The sequence below is a fragment of the Centruroides sculpturatus genome, unplaced genomic scaffold (assembly GCF_000671375.1).
Source record: "Centruroides sculpturatus isolate CEXI.00-Female unplaced genomic scaffold, Cexi_2.0 scaffold768, whole genome shotgun sequence".
Classification (NCBI taxonomy): Eukaryota; Metazoa; Arthropoda; class Arachnida; order Scorpiones; family Buthidae; genus Centruroides; species Centruroides sculpturatus.
The window spans coordinates 26,207-32,275 of record NW_019386336.1 but is presented as its reverse complement, the minus strand read 5'-3'; the positions used below and the strand labels follow the sequence as shown (position 1 = coordinate 32,275).

Genomic DNA, 6,069 nt, shown 5'->3' with positions numbered 1-6,069 from the left:
TGGCTATGTCTTGGGCTACTCAAATATTTTACGTTTTTGATACTAAATTAACATCTGAAGTATAATTTTTTATTATTTTTATATTTTTCAATATATTTATTTTGTTTGTACAAAATTAAAAAAATAATTTTTAACGATACAATAGTCTTTGTTAGGCTTAACATCGGCGAAAATTCAACGCGAAGCGACACGCAACGGATAAAAATTTCGACTTCGGATACGTTAAACTATTTTTTCGTACGTAAATCAGTTATCCGAAATATCGGTTATCCGGACAACCCCAGTCCCCAATTGATTCGGAAAATCGACGCTCTACTGTAGTTTAATTGTGCAGAGGTAACACACTGTATCGCAATTTATGTGTTTTATTGCATTTCAGATTTGCTGTACTGTTCGAGTCTGAAAAAAATCATCGCCCCTGAACTACAGTATATTGAACAAAATATGTAATAAAATGTCAACAATTTAAATTTTTGGTTTTCTTTTGATTAGAAAGGACATTAAATTATATTTTATTTGCACTTACTTCTGTTCCCAAAAATGGAAATATTTCAGAATTTAAGATTAATGCCTATTTTTTAAAATACAGTAGAGCGTCGATTATCCGAAAGTCAATCATCCGAAACGTCAATCATCCGAAAGAATTCCAGTCAGCGAATTTAAATTTTCGCCAGTGCTGTGGCGCTGCAATCTTTGGCCATGTCTTCAGCTACTCAAATATTTTACGTTTTTGATACTAAATTACCTTCTGAAGTATAATTTTTTATTGTTTTTATATATTTATTTTGTTCGTACAAAATAAAAAAATAATTTTTAACGATATAATAGTCTTCGTTAGGCTTAACATCGACGAAAATTCAACACGAAGCGGCACGCAACGGAGAAAAATGTCAAGATGGGATAAATTGATATATTTTTTCTTACATGATCGGTTATCCGAAACATCGATATTCCGAACGACCCAGTCCCCAATTGATTCGGATAATCGACGCTCTACTGTAATTTAAATTAATTAAGTAATAAATTGAAATTTCTTTGAGACGATTTTCCAAAGAAAAGTACCTTTAGAAGAAAAGATTGTATTTTAAAAACTAAGTATATTTCGTTTATATAAGTCGTGACCAGAAAATGTCGTCCTACAAACAAAGTGTGTTACTTTTTTATCTAGAGCTTTTATTAGTGTGCGTGCCGAGCGTCCTCTAATAGTACCTGCATATTAGATGCCATGAGGAACTACTGCTACCATATAAAATATAATTGACATGTTTGGTTCACTCAGAGTATTTTTGATTATCTTTGTTATTTCTACAGTTAATTTATATTAAATAATAATACTTCTATGACTTTCAAAGGACGATTCAGTAGCAAATCTCAGAAAGCGATTTTTAATTCATATATTGAAAAGTAATGATAAACATTTTAAAGAAGTAATGAAACCCCTAATATATATATATATATTAGGAGACGGTCATATCCTCTATTCTCTTGATCTCTTTAATTTGGTTCATGATCGACGGTTCATTCTGTTATTGTAGCAAATGCTGTAGGTTGTTTAAATTAAAGTTTCAAATAAGGACTTCATATTATAATTAGAAAGTAAAATGCTATTTTTGTAGCAAATTTTAATTTATGAGTTCGGAAAAAATTTCTTAAATGCAAATTTAAAGAGAACAATTTCTTTCAAATACAAATTTCTATATCCATAAATTTTTTCTGTTGAAAGAAAATTAATTTTTCTTTTTATATATGACGCTACCAAATTAAATTTACCTTTTTAGAGTTAATTTTTATAATTTGGGAAGAATTTTCGTAAATTAAAACAACAGCATATAAAGATAGAATTTCAAGAAAACTTCGTAATTTCTAATCTTCAGAAATTATCCTTTCCAGTGGCGTAGCGTTGTAGGGGCGGCACTTTTTAGGGGCGGCAAAATTTCATAATAAATAATAATAATATCTTGTAAAAATTTGAACCATTTTATTTCATATTTCCGTCGCACCTACGATTCGAACCGATTGAAATGAGCACGGAATAGTGTTACCATCCGGACAATCCGGGAATCGACTCACCGTCCGGCGGGTGAACTATTAATTTTACTCGGGAATACCGTGCACAACCTTGTCTTTTCTTTTTTTTTTTTTTTTTTTTTTTTTTTTGCTTGTACGATTCGTCCGTATCCATATACACCTCCATTTTATCCATAGAGCTAGATCATCTAGGTTACTTATGTTACTACCACCAAGTCTCCGTAGTCGCTAACTGTAACTGATTTAGAACCGGCATGCACTGCACATTATTCTTCGCATTGCAAAATGACATACGCATGAGTCAGGAACTTCTGTTCGAACAAACCTCACCTGCCGTCCGGGTCAGCGATTTTAAAAAGGTAGCAACACTAGCACGGAATTTTTCATTACTTATTCTGTGACGAAACTGAATTTTAGTCTTTTAAATTGAGATACCTAAATAAGGGGACGGCGAAATTTTCCTTTGCCCCGGGCGGCTGACACCCACGCTACGCTACTGATCCTTTCACTAAGTTTTCGATTTCTTGTAAAATTCTTACTCGTATATTTTTACTTACTCATCTAGTGTGATATTTGTCTATAGATCATATAATTGTAATATTTTTCTTTGACAAGAAATCTAGATAAAGTTTAACTAAATCCGAAGCCGATACTAAGAAAATGTGATTTAAGAGAAAACATCCGAATTAAAATTTGTATTTTTAGCGTAGAATCCACATATGTTAACATGGTGTTCCATTTGAAATTTTAGAGCTGAATCCTCATCCTCACTCCCACGGGGTTACATGGACGTTCTTTACTGATTTAATAACATTTTACCTAACTTGAATATTGATGTGAGAATCAGAACGTAAATTATCCAATTAATCTAATTAAATAGGGAGTTAAATACATTACCCTAGATTTTTGAGTCGTTTTGATCAAGAATCTCTCCTATAAAGGAGACCGTACGTCATTTCCTTCATTTTTCGATGGATAAAACGAAGATATAATTTCTATTTAATGAGAAAGTAATATTTTCCTTTAGAATTGTTAATAAATTAGCGTGAAAAATAAATTTCTCCCACATGTTGTTTAGATTAAAGGAAGTACATTTCTCACTTTTATGACAAAAAGGAGAAATCAACATCCCTTTTTATAATCCCTTATCTCCAGAGTTCGACATCCATCTGGCAGTCCACCCCTCTCCACGCCCCACACATCCCATCAGCGGACTTGAATCGAGAATTGCTATTGGTCAGAATTTCGGATAAAAGAGGCAATTTCCTCCGATCAGAGAGTTCTCCGAAGATTTCTCTTATGTTCCAAATTCCGAGTCTCTCTTCCTTCTTTATCCTTCTCGAAGACATTTTACTAGAGAGGCAGTATAAGTTACATTGATGTAAACCATGGGTCGCCAAAGTGGTCGATATCGACCCGCAGGGGTCGATGGAACATTATTGGGGGTCGATGTGGAGGGTCGATTTTTTTTCTTTTTTTTTTTTGCCCATACGGAAATCACAAGGGAATTTTTTTCTTGGCTCATACACTTGCACTTGTAATAAAACTTTACGGTAGGGATCAATCCGAGGTTTTGGAAAGTTGTTGGGGGTCGACTGTTAAAAAAGTTTGGCGACCCCTGATGTAAACTCTCTCTCTTACGCTAATAGTTAGGGATTTAGAATCTCTTGATATCTGTATTTGTTTTCATTAAATTTTGTTTCGTTGAATTAAAATGGACTCGTTACTGAACTCACTCCACGCCAAAGTCTTATCGCGGATCTACGATCCCTCCTTCTCGGAAAAAATTATTATTTTATCCATTAGTGTGCCTAACGCTTTAATTAGGCTGGTGTCAAGAAAAACAACTCACAGGGACGTTTTACGACATTCCTGTACCTAAACTTTATAATATTAAAAATCCATCCTAGCGACCCTGCGGGCGGATCTTTCCGATCTGAAGCCAAACTAGTAAAAAAACCATTTCTTACCCACCGGGTTCCCACACTGACAATAAAAACTTTTTTTAATCATTGCTTGAATAACAGAATATTGAGCTGTAACACTTTATTTGGGTTACTCTGTACATAGGAATACTTGATCACTAAAATAAGTAAGTGAATCTGTTCCACTGAATTTAACCGTTAGCAAATATTGTTAAAACTTTTGTGAAAATTCTGTAAAAACTAATTTATACCAAGATAAAAAGAATCAATAAATTATTTACCTTAAAAAGAGAATGTCTTCGAAAAAAACAGAAACCGAAGCAATTAAATCCAACTTGTCGCTTCAGCATTTTCAGCAATAAAAACCACTAAATAAATAATGAAACTTTAATAACAAAGACGTTATCTACAATTTTAATTAAATGTTATAAATGTATTACTTAACAAATATTTAGGAATTAAAATTATATTTTATATTAACAAATATTTTTGAATTTATTTAAACATTATGTTTGAAGTGTTTACACAAAAGTTTACCTTTCTAGATTCCAAATTTGAGTTTTCAACCGCATACAAATCTAATACATTTATATATAATTTATCCACCTAAAAGAATAAGAAACACAGATCTATAATGTTGAATGTAGATTTTCTATTATTTAAATTTTACTAATTTTAATTATAAATTGTAATTATATAGTATTTGTATTTTTACTGACTATTGCAATAAAATAGCAGATTGTATTAATTAACATCTAATCCGAAATAATAAATTAGAAGTGATATGAATTTAAAACTTCGTACCAAATTAATACGAAGGAGGATAAATAAGGTAACAACTGGTTTTCTGAACATTACTTTGTTAGTAAAAATGTGAAACTACAGCCAGGGGCACTGCGAAAGGATATCATCCTCATGTACGATAAAGGGAGGCTGCTCGCTGCTCGCTGCTCAGTGCACCCGTTTTCACATTGACGATATGCACTGAGAGGTTTTCAAACATCCTCCCTACAGCCTGGACTTGGCACCCGGAGACTTCGATCTCTTTGGCCCATGAAAAACCATCTCCATGGACAACGATTTCTGACCTGTGAAGAGCGTACAACAAACCGTCATCGTCTAGCTGAAGGGCACAAAATTCTTTTCTAATGGAATGGATGCATTGATTGCATTATTACCCAGTGAAATAAGTGCTTGAACAAATTTGCTGATTATGTGAAAACATTGTTCTTACCTATGTATTATGTCTGTAGTACATTTCTACTAACAAAGGTATGTTTACAAATTCCCTTGTTATCTTATTTATTGATCCACTCTTGTATTTGTTATAAAGTTTTGAATTTTTTAATTTGATTCAGTATAGTTTTAATATAGTTTTATTTATTAATTTATTTTTATACTTTTCCATAAACTTTTCGTTAATAATAAATAAAATACAGTTTCAAATAAACGAATGTGATTTATACCATATAAATCACATTCGATTTATATGACATAATGATACTCATGAATATGAATTTAAGGAATACAGTAGAGCGTCGATTATCCGAAAGTCAATCATCCGAAACGTCAATTATCCGAAAGAATTCCAGTCGGCAAATTTAAATTTTCGCCAGTGCTGTGGCGCTGCAATCTTTGGCTATGTCTTGGGCTACTCAAATTTTTACGTTTTTGTTACTAAATTAACTTCTGAAGTATAATTTTTTATTGTTTTTATATTTTTCAATATACAGTAGAGCGTCGATTTTCCGAATAAATTGGGGACTAAGGTTGTTCGTATAACTGATATTTCGGATAACCAATTTATGTACGAAAAAATAGTTTAACGTATCTGATGTTGAAATTTTTCCGTTGCGTGTCGCTTCGCGTTGAATTTTCGTCGATGTTAAGCCTAACAAAGACTATTGTATCGTTAAAAATTATTTTTTTATTTTGTACAAACAAAATAAATATATTGAAAAATATAAGAACAATAAAAAATTATACTTCAGATGTTAATTTAGTATCAAAAACATAAAATATTTGAGTAGCCCAAGACATAGCCAAAGATTGAAGCTCCACAGCACTGGCGAAAATTTAAATTTGCCGACTGGAATTCTTTCGGATGATTGACTTT

At 32.1% G+C, this 6,069-nt stretch overlaps 1 long non-coding RNA gene across 1 annotated transcript in view; it reads right to left on the bottom strand.

The window, feature by feature from the left end:
• Positions 1-4,559, bottom strand: part of LOC111614590 — a 16,705-nt gene extending 12,146 nt beyond the window's left edge. Inside the window, exons 1-2 of the long non-coding RNA XR_002754960.1 lie at positions 4,491-4,559; positions 4,235-4,321 (exon numbers count right to left, since the gene is read on the bottom strand). This is a non-coding gene — a long non-coding RNA (uncharacterized LOC111614590). The remainder of the gene's footprint in view (positions 1-4,234; positions 4,322-4,490) is intronic.
• Between the last annotated feature and the right edge of the window lie 1,510 nt (positions 4,560-6,069).